Below are 15966 nucleotides of genomic sequence, written 5' to 3'. Positions count from 1 at the left end.
ATGTTTTCTTGCTAATTGTGATTATTTAGATTTAGCATTGGTTCTTTTATAATGAACTCACCCTTGCAATTTTGTATCGTGTGGTTGATATCTGTGATGATCGTGAATCTTATTTGTGGGAGCAGAATGACAGCAGTAGGGTGCAGGAAGTGAGATTCTGTTGAGGAGCCGCCGAACCGACTTGATGATCATGAATCTTCATGTTGATGGAGTCTCATAAGTTCCATTTCATGTTCTTGAAGTTTTCCAAAGAGAGTGGCAAGAGACATATTAGTGAGATCTCTTGATTCTGCAATTGCTGTTACTTTTGGTTGTCATTTCCTGCTTAAACATCTTAGCACTTTGTTAATGAAATCTTCATTAGGAAATATTTTTCCCAATGATGCAAGATGATTAACTATATGAGTAAATCTCTTTTGCATATCTTGTATGGTTTCATATTGATTCATTCTAAACAGTTCATATTCATGTGTGAGAGTGTTTATTCTAGATCTCTTGACATCAGCAGTGCCTTCATGGGTTACTTGTAATGTATCCCACATTTCTTTTTCATTTTTATAATTTGAGACTCTAAAATATTGATCCATGCCTAATGCAGAAGTGATTATATTTTTGGCCTTTAAATTGCATTGAACCTTTCTTCTTTCATCATCATCTCATTCTTCTCTGGGTTTTTCTATAGTTGCATTTTCCACTACCATTGTAAGAATGAAGGGACCAATTTCAATGGCTTCCCATATATTTAAATCTATGGCTTCAATAAAGATCTACATTTGGGTTTTCCAATAGTGCTAACCCTCGCCATTGAAAACTAGAGGCCTATTAATAGAATTTTCCTCAGGAAATGGAAAATTAGATGAACCCATATCTATTTTTGAAGTTTTTAAACTTTAGACAAGAATCCTGCTCTGGTACCACTTGTTGGACAAGTGGCCTCTATAACTTAAGAGGGGGGGGGGGTGTGAATTAAGTTTCAAAATTTCCCACTAACAAACTTTTAACCCCCTTCTAAATGATAAGCTTAGAATGCAGAAGAAGAAGCAACAATCAATTTAATAATGTTCTTTAAACATGCAAGACAAAATTAATTATAATAACATAAATGAGATAAGGGAAGAGAGAAATGCAAACTCGATTTATACAGGTTCGGCTACTTACCGTGCCTATGTCCAGTCCTCAAGCAACCCACTTGAGATTTTCGCTAACTTTGTAAAAATCTTTTACAGACTTTGAACACACCTTGGGATCCCACACTCTATTGTTCAAGATTCTCCAAGAGACAATCAGTCTCTTGATTACAACTGACTTTCTAAGATGAACAGAAAGATTTCTCTCCTTTAGAGTGGATGATACAAATTGAAGTTCCTAGAGGAATTTCTCTCTTTTAGAAATGATAATACAATTTGAAGTTCCTAGATGAATTCTCAATAGATTTGCAAGTGTTTTCCCAAGAGTTGTTGAGAGAGCATTTGGCAATGAAGTTCTCTTAGAATATCTCTCTCTTGCTTTACGAAGTCAGACACACATATATATAGGCCCTTCGTGCCTTTTCAAAAATGGTTTGAAGAGATGTGTCTTTTCAAAAAGCTTTTTCTAAAATTGTTCGCTGGTAATCAATTACAGGTTTCTGGTAATCGATTACACAGTTATATTTTGAAGGGTCATGAATTTTCAAATTGAATTTCAAGGATTCCGTTGCTTGTAGCATATGGTTTTTACACGATCTTGTGTTGATGCATGAATTGCTTATAGCATGCTAGAGTATGGTTTTCTAGTTTGGGCTAAGAGTAGGATTCTCTTAGGCTTATATTCACAAAGGGCCCTGGTGTTGGATGGCTTAGTCTCTTTTTTCAGGTTGGGAATTGTAGATTGATCATGATTGCTTGTAAGAATTCTTGATGCATAGTGGAAATCTAATTCAGGTTGTGGATTAGATAACTGGATTAGCTTCTCTAGAAATAAAGAGTGAACCAATATAAAAGATTGTGTCTTTTTCTCTCATTCATATCTTTCTTTCATTCAAGTTTTTATTAAGGTTTTAAAGATTCAAGTTTTATGATTGTGAAAGAAAGGAAGTTAATGAAGGATCATGTGTAAGGAAGGATTGATTAAGTATTGATTATGTTCGATTCATATTTGTTTTGTGATATGATCCGTATAGAAAAGATTTTTGTTGCAACTCTATTTTTAAAAGTACATTGTGTTTTTGAAAACCAATTCACCCGCCCTCTTGGTTTATTAAGTTCCATTATCTTTTTTTTTTAGAAACACACATTTTGTTCCGATTGGCTTGTGAGAGGCAGGTCGAGGGACTAAATCCCATAGTTCATTCCTTTTAAACTCATTTAGTTGTTCATGCATAGCCAACAACCAATGCTCATCATGAATTGCTTCATCTATATTTCTAGGTTCAATTTGAGAAACAAATGCCATGTGATTGCATAAAATTCTAAGTCTAGAGTGAGTGGATACTACCTTAGATATTTCACCTATGATGTTGTGCAAGGAGAGGTCTCTTTGAGTTCTACATTCCCTTGGGAGGTCTTTAGGAGGTGTGGTAGTGATTTCCTTGCTTTGTTCAAGATCCTTAACCTTGGATTCTTCTTCAAGTGTAGTGTCCTTATCCTGAAAACCTGTATCTTCAGTTTCCAAAGCATTTTTTTTTAACAAGAGAGTTAGTTTCATCACACATAGCATGTACGGATTCTTCCACACACAATGTTCTCCTATTAAACACTTTATATGCTTGTTTTGTAACGAATAACCAAGAAAAATTGCCTCTTTGACTTTTGCATTAAACTTACAAAGAAATTCTTTTCCATTGTTTAAAACAAAGCATTTACATCCAAAATCCCTAAAATGAGAAATATTTGGTTTCCTTCCTTTGTAAAGCTCATAAGGATTTTTCTTTAAAATAGGTCTTATTAGAAGCCTATTGAGAGTATAACAAACAATACTCACAACATCAGCCAAAAAATACTGTGGTGAATTCCATTTTCTTCACAAAACTTTTCAAAATACTCATTTTGAAATTCACCTCCATCATCACTTCTAATTAAAATAATGTTAAGACCTTTCTCATTTTGAACAACTCTAGCAAGTTTGCAAAAAGCATCATTTTTGGTTCTCAAAAACAAAGTCCAAGTGTACCTAGAATAATCATCAACAATTACTAAGCCATAGTACTTTCCACCTAAACTCATACTTCTTGATGGTCCAAATAAATCCATATGAGGTAGTTCAAGGGGTTTTGAAGTAGAAACAATGATTTACTTTGAAAAGAGTTTTTAACTTGTTTCCCCTTTTGACATGCTTCACATAATTTATTTTTCTCAAACTTGAGTTTTGGAATACCAATTGCTAAGTTCTTTTTAACTTGATGATTGAGATGATGCATGTGTACATGTACATTCCTATGATGCCATAGCCAAGAATCATAAATCTTACTTACCAAGCAACTAAGCTCATGAAATTATGCATGTTCAATATTAAGCATGTAGATATTACCTATTCTTTTACCTATGTGAACAACCTCACCAGGTTTAGCTTGATAAATAAGACAAAAATTCTTGTTGAATTCAATTTTGAAGCCTTTGTCACATAGTTGACTTATGTGTAAGAGATTGTGCTTAAGTCCATTGAAATACAAAACATTTTTATTTGAGTCTTATGCTGATTTCCAATATTCCATTCTCCCATAATTCTTCCCTTATTGTTGTCTCCAAAAGTGACATATCCTCCTTCCTTTAACACAAAGTCAATAAGTTTGGACTTGTCACCCGTTATGTGCCTAGAAAAATCACTATCCAAATACCATAGTGAGTCTCTTGCTTTTAGGAACATCTACAAGACAAAATCAATTAGAAAGTGGGGGTACCAAATTAAGGTTGGGTCCAATGGGGTTAATTTCCACAATTAAATCTTTAGGAATCCAAAGACATATTTACCTTTAGGAACATCAAATCTCCTAACATAGCATTTATAGGATGTGTGCCCTGTTTTCATGCAATAATGACAAGTCTTTGCATTAGGATTAGGATGCAATATGTTTTTCTTTTTGGAGACTTTGTCTGGGTTCACCTTTTTGGAGGATGCAAACTTAGTTTTCTTGGATAAGCTAGTTTGCATGTTATACCCCAAACCAATCTTATCGGTAGTATGCTTTTGCATACTAAGTAAGTGACTATGATCACTCTTTCCTTTATTCATTTTCCTAAAAAGATCTTTAAGATAGGAAAGCTCATTTTGCAACTTCATATGTTCTTCATAGTGATCCTTTTAAAAATTTTCAAACTCATTTTGCAAAGATTTGTAATCATCCATATTGAGAGAAGTAGAAGCAAAAACACAACCAGTGGCTTTATAAATTGAAACAAGTTTTTCATTTTCATGCTTCAATTTATCAAGCTCACTTTGTGTTGAAGCCAATTTAGTGATATGCCATTTTAGATTGCTTCTCAACTTATTGTTTGAAACAACAAGCCTTTGCACTTCCTCGTGCATTTCGTTAAAGGCTTCCAAAACTTCTTCAAATTCAGAATTTACCTCAATTTCTTCAATAGTTGAGGAGTCATCCTTTGAATCAGCCATTAAGCACACATTTGCAACTTCTTCGCTAGAAGCATTGAAGGATGTTGATGCATTCTCTTCCCAAGCTATGTAGGACTTTCTTTGATTTTCTATCTTTCTTTCCTTTCTTTTCAACAAGTTGTTTTCTAAGGTAGATAGGACAAACTGATTTGATGCGGCCTTGCTTTTCGCATTTGAAGCATGTGAAGGTGTTGTTGCTTTCCACCTTCTTTAAAGGTTTAGAGAATTTTCTGTCTTTGGACCTCTTGAGGAATTTTCCAAATTTCTTCACCATCAAGGTCAGATTCTCTACATCTTCATCATCATTAGAGATTTCTTTGCAATCTTCCTTTGTGGAACTAACCTTGAGGGAAATCACTTTCCTTTACTTTTGTAATGCCCTGAAATTTTGCTAGCCGTAAATCGATGTTTAACTGTATTTATCATGTTATTTGATTAGATGATTGACTTGGATGTTGAGTTATGTGGAGTTTTATTGACTTAGGTTGAAATTATGAGATTTCAAGTTTCACCTAAATGTGTCCAGGTAAAACCGTGATCCCAAATCCATTAACCATTGGATCTCCTTCAAATTTGGATTGTAGCTTCAAAACCCACATCTTCACATTTTAACCTTGAGATTTGAAAATAATAATTTTCAAAATCTCTCTTAGCGCGATAAGCGCGCTAAGCACAATTCCAACCTGAGAGGGAATTGCGCTCAACGAAAATGTTGCGCTCAGCACGAATTATTGTGCTTAGTGCAAGATGAATTGCGCTCAACGTGAATTGTCGCGCTCAGCACAAATCCTAACCTGAGAGGAAATTACACTTAGTGCGAAATGTTGTTCTCTGCGTCAAAAGTGGATTCTTAGCGAGATGAGCTTACTCGCTTAGAGGGATCTGCAAATTATAAATACATTATTCAATGTAAAAATTATGATTTTCACACCTCCCTCTCTCAAAACTTCACCAAACTACCCTAGAAACTCCTCCTCCACCACCCACAACCACCAGTGGCTACCATGAGCTGTCGTTGTTTGCCGCCAAATCACCATACTGAGAGAAACGTTTTAATTGAAGCGAAATCCTCAGAATCCACCTCAAGGATTCAATGGAGAACAAGCTCTCAATCCTTTCTTTTGTAGCTTCTTTGAGGTAACCTTGACTTCTATGTCTTTCTCCTTGATAGTTTGAGCTTCCCTTAGTGTCTCTTGTGTTTTGGGTACCTTAATAGGATGTTTTTACACTTCCTTTGAAAAACCCTTGAAAATGAGACGCTGTAAAAGTTATCTTTTTATAAAATTGATATTGTTTCCGTGACCTTCGTTGAGCCCTAGTCACATTGATGTGCTCATAATTTCAAAATGATGTCTCCTTGTAGTAGAACCTGAAACACCCCTCAGCCCATTTTTTTTACAGGGGTAATTGACCCTGAATGTTATTGTTAACCTTGATTTTGAAATCTACACTAAATTCCCTTTGATTTGGTATATAGAACCTTGTGTTTGGATGAACAAACGTGAATGAGATAGGTCTCTAAGCGACGCTGAGAGGAGCTGACGGAGAACTCATGATTGGGGAGAGGAGTTTTTTATAATTTTATGGCTTTGATACCATAACTGGGGTCAGGGAACCCAATTATGAGAATGTATGTTTGTCCCTATGTATGCTGGTTTTCAAGAAAAATAATGTTTTTGACTAATGGGATGTGATACGCCAGTTATTGATAAATGACATTATTGTTTTTATTAGACTTGTGTTGTCTAAAGACCTGGGGTGTGTGAATCTCAGGCATGAACTATATATGTATGTATGTGCGGAATTTGATTTATTGATGATATTGTTATTGACGATACTAATTGATATGATATGATGTTGATGTTTATGATAATGTTGATAGAGAATGATGTTATTATTGAAGATGATATTGATAATAATTGATATGAGACTGTGTTGATGTTTATGATAATATTGATATCAAAGGATGTTGTTATTGATGATAATATTGATATGAGATGATGATGTTATTGTTGATAATGTCATTGAGATGAGATGATGTTGATGTTGATAATGTCATTGAGATTGGATGATGTTGATGTTGAGAATGACATTGAGATGGGATGATGTTGATGTTGATAATGACATTTAGATGAGATGTTGATGTTGATGTTGATAATGTCATTGTGATGATATATGTTGTGTATGTACATGGGGGGTGCACTGACCAAGTTGGATATCCTTGGTGGGGAAAATAGAGTGATTAAAGAGTTTTAAGCATCTCTAGAGTAAAGGGGTGGCTTAGAATCTTTAATTATCCATGGTCAATGCATTAATGGTGGCTATATGTCATACTTCATACTATATGTAAATAGTATAAACTTTGTCAATAAGTAATTGCAGTTTCTCATGAGGGGGAATACTTGTACTTGGGGGCATGTCACTAGGTTTGAAACTCCCTTGAGACTTAGGCTAATTACCATGGGGGAGGGGGAGTTGTCTGTGCACAACAGGATGACCTTGACACTCACTGCCTAGTTTTCCTAAGTGAGAGTGTCGCGTGGACACACTTAGGCTATTTCCCGACAAATGGTACCACATTGCATTTGAGCGTTAAGGTCAGGCGCATGCATCATATTGAGTATGATTAATTGGAATTGTGGAAGATTGATGACTACCTGTTGAGTGTATGTTGGACTAATGAATGTTTATGGTATTTGTTAATGTTTTCTTACTAATCATGGTCATTTGATTTTTGTGTTGATTTCTTTTATAATAAAGTCACCCTTTCAATTTTTGTACCATGTGGTTGGTACTTGTGATGATCGCAAACCTTCATTTGTAGGAGTAGATGGACAACAGTAGAGTACGTGAAGTGAGATTCTTTTGTAGAGTCGCCAAGCCGACATGATGATGTTGGGATTATTTTGGGAGAGAGTTGTGTTTTGTTAATCAACTCCTTCGTAGCTGGTTCTATAATTATTTTTGAATTAAGGATGTAAATCATAGATTTAATTATATATATGAACTAAGTTACTTTCTGTTATGTGAATCATGTGTAATGAGTTAATATATATATATATATATATATATATATATATATATATATATATATATATATATATATTCCTCTAAGTAATTATGTGTTCATTTGGTGAACGTATATTACAAAAAATTTACTCTTATTTTTCATAAGCAAATTAATGGAGTTTTCAATTAAAAATTGAAATTTATGCAGTTTAGAGTAGTGATATCGTAGCGATAAAGCGGGTTGTTACAACTTTTCTGTATCTTCTGCATGAGATTTCTGAATCAATTCATGTTCATATGTAAGCAATTTTCCGAAGAGAGTTTCCATTGACATTGATGCCAAGTCCTTGGATTCCTTGATCGCTATGATTTTTAGTTCCTAAGTTCTTGTTAGACAGTTGAGGATCTTGATGTTTAGCTCATAATCTTCTAACATTTTTTCGAGACCAAGCAAGTGATTCACTATATGGGTGAATCTTGTTTGAAGTTTTGAGATGGTTTCACTATTCTTCATTCGGAAAGCTTTATATTCGGATACAAGAGTGTTTTTTCTTGCTCTTCTCACATCCACAATGCCTTCGTGAGTGACTTCAAGCATTTTCCATATCTTATTTGCACTTTTACACCTTGTCGTACGAAAGAATTTATCAAAAGATAAACTAGTAGTTAAAATGTTTTTAGCTTTTCAATCATCTTGCGCTTTTCTTTTCTTGTCATATTTCATCTCATCCCATTCTTTACGAACCAATTCAGGATTGACTTCTTTAGTTGATATAAATGGTCCTTTAACAATAGCATTCCATGCACCAAGATCAATTGATTGAATAAAGATTTTCATTCTCTTTTGCCAAAACAAAAAATTCTCTCCCTTAAACAGTGGTGGTCGATTAAGAGAAACACTGATGCAATCCTTCCAAGGAGGAGACCCATCACCAGAGCCATGACTAGGAGACTCCAGAAAGATTGGGCTAAGGATACAGCAGAAGGATCTAGGGTTCTCGTGAGCCTTAGGGTAGATTTTGGGTCCATGGGCTAAGTATGAGCCCACTTATCTTTGTACATATTATATTAGGGTTTCATTATTTTTTTGGGCCTTGTATTTAGAACTCCATAGTGTAGGGAAGGTACCCCACAAGTTTAGGGTACCCTAGTCATGTAGGATTTTCAGCCTTTGTATTTTAGGGCACCTACACTAGTTTTTTTAATGGGATAGTTTTGTAATTTCACATGCTTTAAGTGCACTATTTGATGTGTTTTAGGAGAGAAATTTAATTGAATTGGGAAGAAGCTCAATCCAATTATATTTCGGACGCTTAAGGGGGAGGTGAGGATTTGCTTGCTACATCCCATTGTCACATCATATAGTAACACTTTGTGCATGTCCTTCATGCTTTACATGCCTCATGACACCTAAGCACAGTTAGTGGAGAATCTTGGATTTGATCTTGGATTAGTGGGTTGAACCATAGATGAAATTCTCTAATCATAATTAGTGAAATTTTGGCTCCAAATTTGGCTCCATAAATTCAAATTCAAATTCAAGTGAAATTTGAATAGAAATTCAAATTTCCTTCTAATTTTGTATGACACTTATGCTATAAATAGAGACCTTGTATGTGTATTTTGCAACTTTTATTTTTGAGAAATTAGACTTCAAAGTTCAGACCTCATTCTCCCTCTTTTCTCTCTCAAAATTTCATTCCCTTCTTTCCCTCTCCCTCTACTCATTTTCTCCTACCTTCAAGCTTTTATCCATGGCTTCCGATGGTGCTAAGCTTGTTCTTGACTCATCTTCTCCTTGAAGTGACATCTCCAATCACCTTTCCTCCTTCTCCATTCTGCTGCCATTGATCTTCAAGAAGCAAAGGACATCCTTTTTGCAAAAGACTCTACATGGAGCTACATTAAACACCCTTTTTGAAGGTGATTTATTTAGAGCCCATTTTGCAAAAAACTGTGATCTTGAGAAACTTTCAAGATGTAGCTCTGATACCAATTGAAAAAGATGTTGGAACTCACAAATCAAGAGGAGGGGTGAATTGGTTTTGAAAACAAATCGAAATTAGAAAACAGAGTTTTGAAAAACTTTCGCTTCCAAGGATCGTATGACAAACTTTTTATTTAAAACCAATTATTGAACCAATCATCCTACATAATATCCTTTTGTTAAAGCACTTCAAAAAGAAATATCAAGAGAAGATGGACAACAAGATTTATATTGGTTCACTCTCAATTTTTAGAGAATTTTGTCTAGTTATCTAATTCAACCTAAATTAGATTTCCACTATGCACTTTGAGTTCTTACAAGAAATCACAATCAATTTCAATTCCTACCCAAAAAAAGAGACTAAGGCACCCACCCTAGGGTCCTTTGTGCCTAAGAGACACCTACCCTTAGCTCAAACTAGAAAACCTTATTCTAGTATGCTTTAGAAACTCATGCATATGTTGTACAATATGTAAAAACATATGAGAACAGAGTTAAAGAGATACACAACCTTGTCATTCAAATGCAAGAACCGAAGCTTGATTGAATGAATCTCTTCTTGATCTCATTGTAACGACCCGCCTCTTCGCACAATATCGCTAACTCTAAAATGTGTAATTTCAATTTTTAAATGAAATTTCCATTAATTTGATTATGAAAATGAGAGTGAATTTTTCGTAATATACATTCACCAAACAACGCACAAACACTTAAATAAACACATATATATGTTTATCTTAAACCATTACACACCATTCACATGATAGAAAATAATTTAGTTTTTACATGCCCAAATCAAAAAGAATCATGGAACCACTACAGAGGAGTTGATAACAAAACACAACTTTCTCCCAAAATATTCCCAACGTCATCACATCAGCTTGGTGGCTTCCACAAAAAAAAATCTCCCTCCACGTCATTTATTGTTGTTCATCTGCTGCCATGAACGATGGTTCGCGATCATCAATAACAAGTACCATGACCATACACAATTATCCATCAATTCAACATACACTTAACAACTATTGATCAAATTTTCCACAATTTCAATCAATGATGCTTAGTATGATGCATGCACATGACCTCAACTTTTAAATGCAATGTGGTACCATTTGTCAGGAAATAGCATGAGCGTGTCCATGTGACACTCACAATCAGGAAAACAATAAGTGTCGAGGTCACCCTATCGTGCACAGACAACTCCTCTCTATGGTGATCAACCTGAGTCACAAGAGAGTTCCAAACCGAGTGATATGCCTTTCCCTTATGAAAAACTACAAGTACTTACTAAAAAAAATTATACTATTTCCATGCAATATGAAGTATGACACATGGGCACCGTCAATGCATTGACTATGGATAATTAAATATTCTAAGCCACTCCTTCACTCCAGAGATGCTTAAAATTCTTTAATCACTCTATTTCCCCCACCAAGGATATCTAACTTGGTTAGTGCACCCTCCATGTACATACGCAACATACATCATCACAATGACATTATCAACATCAACATCAACTTCTCATCTCAATGTCATTATCAACATCAACATCATCGCATCTCAATGTCATTATCAACATCAACATCATCCCATCTCAATGTCATTTTCAACATCAACATCATCTCATCTCAATGACATTACCAACAATAACAACATCATCTCATAATATTATCATCAATAACAAGATCATCAATAATCACATTCCACACATACATACATATAAATTTCATGCTTGAGATTCACACTCTCCAGGTCTTCAGACAACATAGTCTAATAAAATGATAATGTCATTTATCAATAACAGATGTGTCGCATCCCATTAGTCGAAAACATTGTCTTTCTTGAAAACCAACATGCATAGAGACAAACATACATTCCATAATTGGGTTCCCTAACCCCAATTATGGTATCAAAGTCATAAATTATAATAAACTCCCCTCACCTTTCATGAGCTCTCTGTCAGCTTCTTTTTGCGTCACTCAGAGGCCTCTCATGCTCACATTCGTCAGTCCAAACGCAGAGTTCTATATGCCAAATCGAAGATGATTTAGTATAGATTTAAAAAACAAGGTTAATATCAACTTTCAGGGTCAAATACCCCTATCAAAATAAAAGGGGCTACGGTGTGTTTTGGGTTCTACTACAAAGTGAATCATTTTGAAATTTCGATCACGCCAATGTGATTGCAGTTCAGTGAAGGTAACGAAAACAAAATCAATTTTATAAAAAGGTAACTTTTACAATGTCTCATTTTCAAGGGTTTTTCAAAGGAAGTGTAAAAACATCCTATTTCGGTACCTAAAACCTAAGAGATACTATTAGAAGCTCAAAATAATTTGGAGAAAGGCATAGAAGTCAAGGTTACCTCAGAGAAACTACGAAAGAAAGGATTGAGAGCTTGTTTCTCTACTAAATCCTTGAGGTGAATTTTGAGGATTCCGTTCCGATTAAAACATTCCTCTCTGTGTGGTGGTTCGACAGCAAGCAATGGCGGCTTGTGGTGGCCACCGGTGGTCGTGAGTGGTAGAGAAGAATGTGTTAGGGTTTGAGTAGGTGTTTAGAGAAAAGAAGAGTGAAAAATCGTGTTTTCATGCTGAAGAACATATTTATAATCTACAGATCTCGCTAAGTGAAATTCAACTTTTGGCGTTGAGCATGACATTTCACGATGAGCGCAATTTATCCTCAGGATGGAATTGTGCTTAGCACGCTTGTCTCACTGTGCGAGATGTCTGAAAGCTTTTTATTTAAATCCCAACTATGAAAGTGTGAAGACATGGGTTATGAACCTATAGTCCAAATTTGAAGGCGATCCAATAGTTAATGAGTCCGAGATCGCGGTTATACCATAACAGGTTTGGGTAAAACTTAAAATCTCACAATTTCAAGATAGGTCAATCAAACTCCACATAACCTAGCATCCACATCAAGAAATCACACATATCTAATTCACACAATACCCCAACTCATCCAAATAAATGAAATAATCAAATAACAGAAGAAATACATTAAATATCGATTTTCAGTTAGCGAAATTTCAAGATGTTACAGTGACAACATGTTAACAACTCACTTTAACCTTTGAAAGCTTCAAAAACCTAGACTAGAATGTGAGTTGTAAAATCTTTGTTAAAAGTGAGAACACAAGGTGGCTATTTATAGAGAAAACAATTATAACTGCCTTAAATGCCAATGTAATTGATTATCTCAAAGAAGTAATTGATTAGATTCTCATTTCAATCGATTAAAGTGTTCCTTCCAACACTTGGAAAGATTTCAAGAACAATGTAATCGATTACTATACCCTCGTAATAAATTAAAGTAGAGACCTTGAGAAAATAGACATGGTCTAAACAAAACTGAGTAGTCGATTACGGATAACTAGTAATCGATTAAACCAGAATAAAGATTTCTCTACAAACATCTCAAAAGACCTGTGCAATCGATTATAGATAGATGATAATCAATTAAAATAGAGAGTTTAAGCACTGAAGAAGTTTCTAACCTTAGAAACAATCTTTCTACTTCTACATGATGATGCATGATGCACACATGGATAGATTAAGACTAAAAAGGAAACAATCAATACAAATGTCACTCAATGAGTCGGGCATATAAAAAGACAAACTCTTCAAAGCTTGATCTTCATGTTGCTCCCCCTATCTCTAACAATAAGAATAAGAAAAGATTGAAACTTTACACATCAATTGCTATCTATGGAGTGGTACTATTAACAAGGTGGGTGAAACAATACAGAGAGAAAAAGATTGAAATTTTTATGTAAAGGGTAGGTGTTAATTGCTTCAACAAATCTAGGGAGAGATTACAGTTATACTTACAACTTCAGCTCCTTGTTTGAGAAGAATGAGAGAGTTATCTCTTGAGTCAATTTCAGTCACCATAATGTTGAACATTTCTGGCAATGAAATTCTTGGTGTATTTAGTCCAAAAAGGAAAAGAAAAATATTATAAAATGGAAAAGAAAAAATAAACGCGTTGCTAGAAGAAAACTTGGAGGGTGTATTGTTTGTTTGTCCCTTCGTTGCTATGATGTGATGACTGATAAAAGATGGAATTAAAGAGATAACAAAATGTGAAGATTGGTAGAAGAACATGTGGAAATCTAGAAAGAAAATTGATTCACTATATTCAACCGACTAAACAATATATAAGAAATGCATGCCCTTGAAGAAAGAACCAGAAATGAACAAGAAAATTACATGCTTCGAGACACGGTCAAATACAAAGCCATTCAAGATTTTCCATCAAACACATAGTGTGCACAATTGTAGTAGAACCAAACATCGTGCCACAAAGTGTCAGCCTGAGTCATAAGTCATAATTTATCAGTCATAGTTTTTATTGTAATTAATAGTACACGGCGTGCAAAACCAATAATGAGTTTATCACACTTTTATTTGGGGGGGGGGGGGGGGGGGGGGGCGATAAAATAAATGATGAAATAAAACAAAGAAATAATCGAGGTTAAGAATTTTTTTTCTCTCCTTGTGAGAAGATCTCTCTATGAGTAGTTCCTATAATCTTCCTAAGAATCATTGACTATCTTTTCCTTTTGTATGAGATTTTTTTCCTTTTTTGAGTTATTTATCCTTCCTTATTTACACCATGAAGGGACCTAGTATACACGACCTCAACCTAGAAGATAACGACGCAGAGATGCAGATTTGGAGTTTTCAACCAATCAAAATCCTAAAAATTCCTTCAATCCAACCTTGTGTTCAGTGGAAAGATTTCTCACAAACAAGGCCATTAGAGTCCACATAATGAAGGATCGTTTATCGAATATCTGGAAACCTCTCGAAGGAGTCACTATTATAGAGATTCATACTAGAACTTTCCTTTTCCAATATATCATCGCGTGGGCATACAAAAAATGCTTAAGGGAGGCCTTGGAGTTTTGATAAGCATCTCCTGATTCTCAAAATCATTAAGGATGGGGAAAATCCAGAAAGTATCTTGTTATTTCATCTACCAATTTGGATTCAAATTCACAATCTCCCAATTGGCTTTATGACACAGGAAGTAGGGCAAAGCATCGAAAATTTTCTAGGAAAGCTTCTTGAATATGATGAAAAGAATAATGCTTAAGTCTACCGTCCTTTCATGTGCATTCAAGTCCTTTTAGATGTCCGAAAAACTCTTGAAGAGTCTAAGAAGATTAAGAAACCTGGTGGGGAGTCAACCGAAGTTTTCTTCAAATATGAAAGATTGACCACTTTTTGTTACCTACGTGGATTGTTGGGCCACATAGATGATAGATGTACAAAATTACTGATGATGGGAGAAGATGATAGTGATCACCATTGGGGTCCTGAATTGAGAGTTGACCCTCGTAATCCAATGTTTGTGGGTACCTCTACATACCTTTGAAATGATGTTAATGGTGGATCAACATTCTAGTATAGGAATTTTCACTTAATGGTTCTATTAACAAATAAATATGTTTAAAAGTGAGACATAGAATCCACTTTTGATTATGAGTTCTTTTTAGTCAAATAAGCAAGTTCCTAATTTTTAACTTAATAGAGAATTGTTTAATATTTAATGCAAATTATGATAATAATTTTGATAAATATATCCATTTTAGTTAAAATAAGGTTGTAATTCATAAGATAATAGAATAAGTTTTGATAAAAGTATTTTCGATTTAGTAATTAGTTTGTAAGTAATTTTGATAATAATAAGAAATAAGGATCGGACAAGTCAAGTTTTTAGAAGAAATGAAGATTAGAAATAGTCAAGGATTTAGAAATGTGTAGTAAAATAAACAAACATGTATTCGTAAAAGTGGGAAATGGAATACATACATGATGACCTGCTAAAATTTTGCCAATTTCAATGGTAGGCGTGTTGGTGTTTTGAGGAATTAAGTGATTATGTATCAACCCCCCGAAATTGGCAGTCAACAATTTTATGTAACTGTCTTCGCATAACTCCTCCCAAACCATATCAATTGGTACTTTGATTTGTCAAAAATACTTTACTTTCTAACGCTTTCCAATCCCACATGTGGATGAAGTTATTGAAATCAACATTCTTAATCGAAATAAGTTATTTCAATTGCATAATCAAGTTTCTCAAATTTTTGACACATTCTGCTTGTTTTTGAATGGATTCCTCTATTCATCTTTGGACAAGTAAATTGAAATTTAATTCTCATAACTTAATCCAATTTCACATAACAGAGGTAACAGATGCCCCAAAAAATAATGTATGTGATTAATATCTTTTGAGAATGCAATATTTTTGTAACAAATATTCAGATATTACTTTATTATCTTGTCTAATCAGTATTTAATGAGTTGGGAATGTGTATTTCAGTTATCATTGGTCTATATGTTTTTAAGTACTTCCCATTT

General features: G+C 34.4%; 1 pseudogene; it reads right to left on the bottom strand.

Moving 5' to 3' along the window:
- LOC100776121 (EKC/KEOPS complex subunit bud32-like) overlaps nucleotides 1–13797 on the bottom strand; it is a 47049-nt pseudogene extending 33252 nt beyond the window's left edge.
- Nucleotides 13798–15966: the final 2169 nt, after the last annotated feature.

The sequence above is a fragment of the Glycine max genome, chromosome 2 (assembly GCF_000004515.6).
Source record: "Glycine max cultivar Williams 82 chromosome 2, Glycine_max_v4.0, whole genome shotgun sequence".
Taxonomy (NCBI): Eukaryota; Viridiplantae; Streptophyta; class Magnoliopsida; order Fabales; family Fabaceae; genus Glycine; species Glycine max.
Note: the sequence above shows the minus strand (reverse complement) of the source record. Positions and strands in the feature narration are given on the sequence as shown.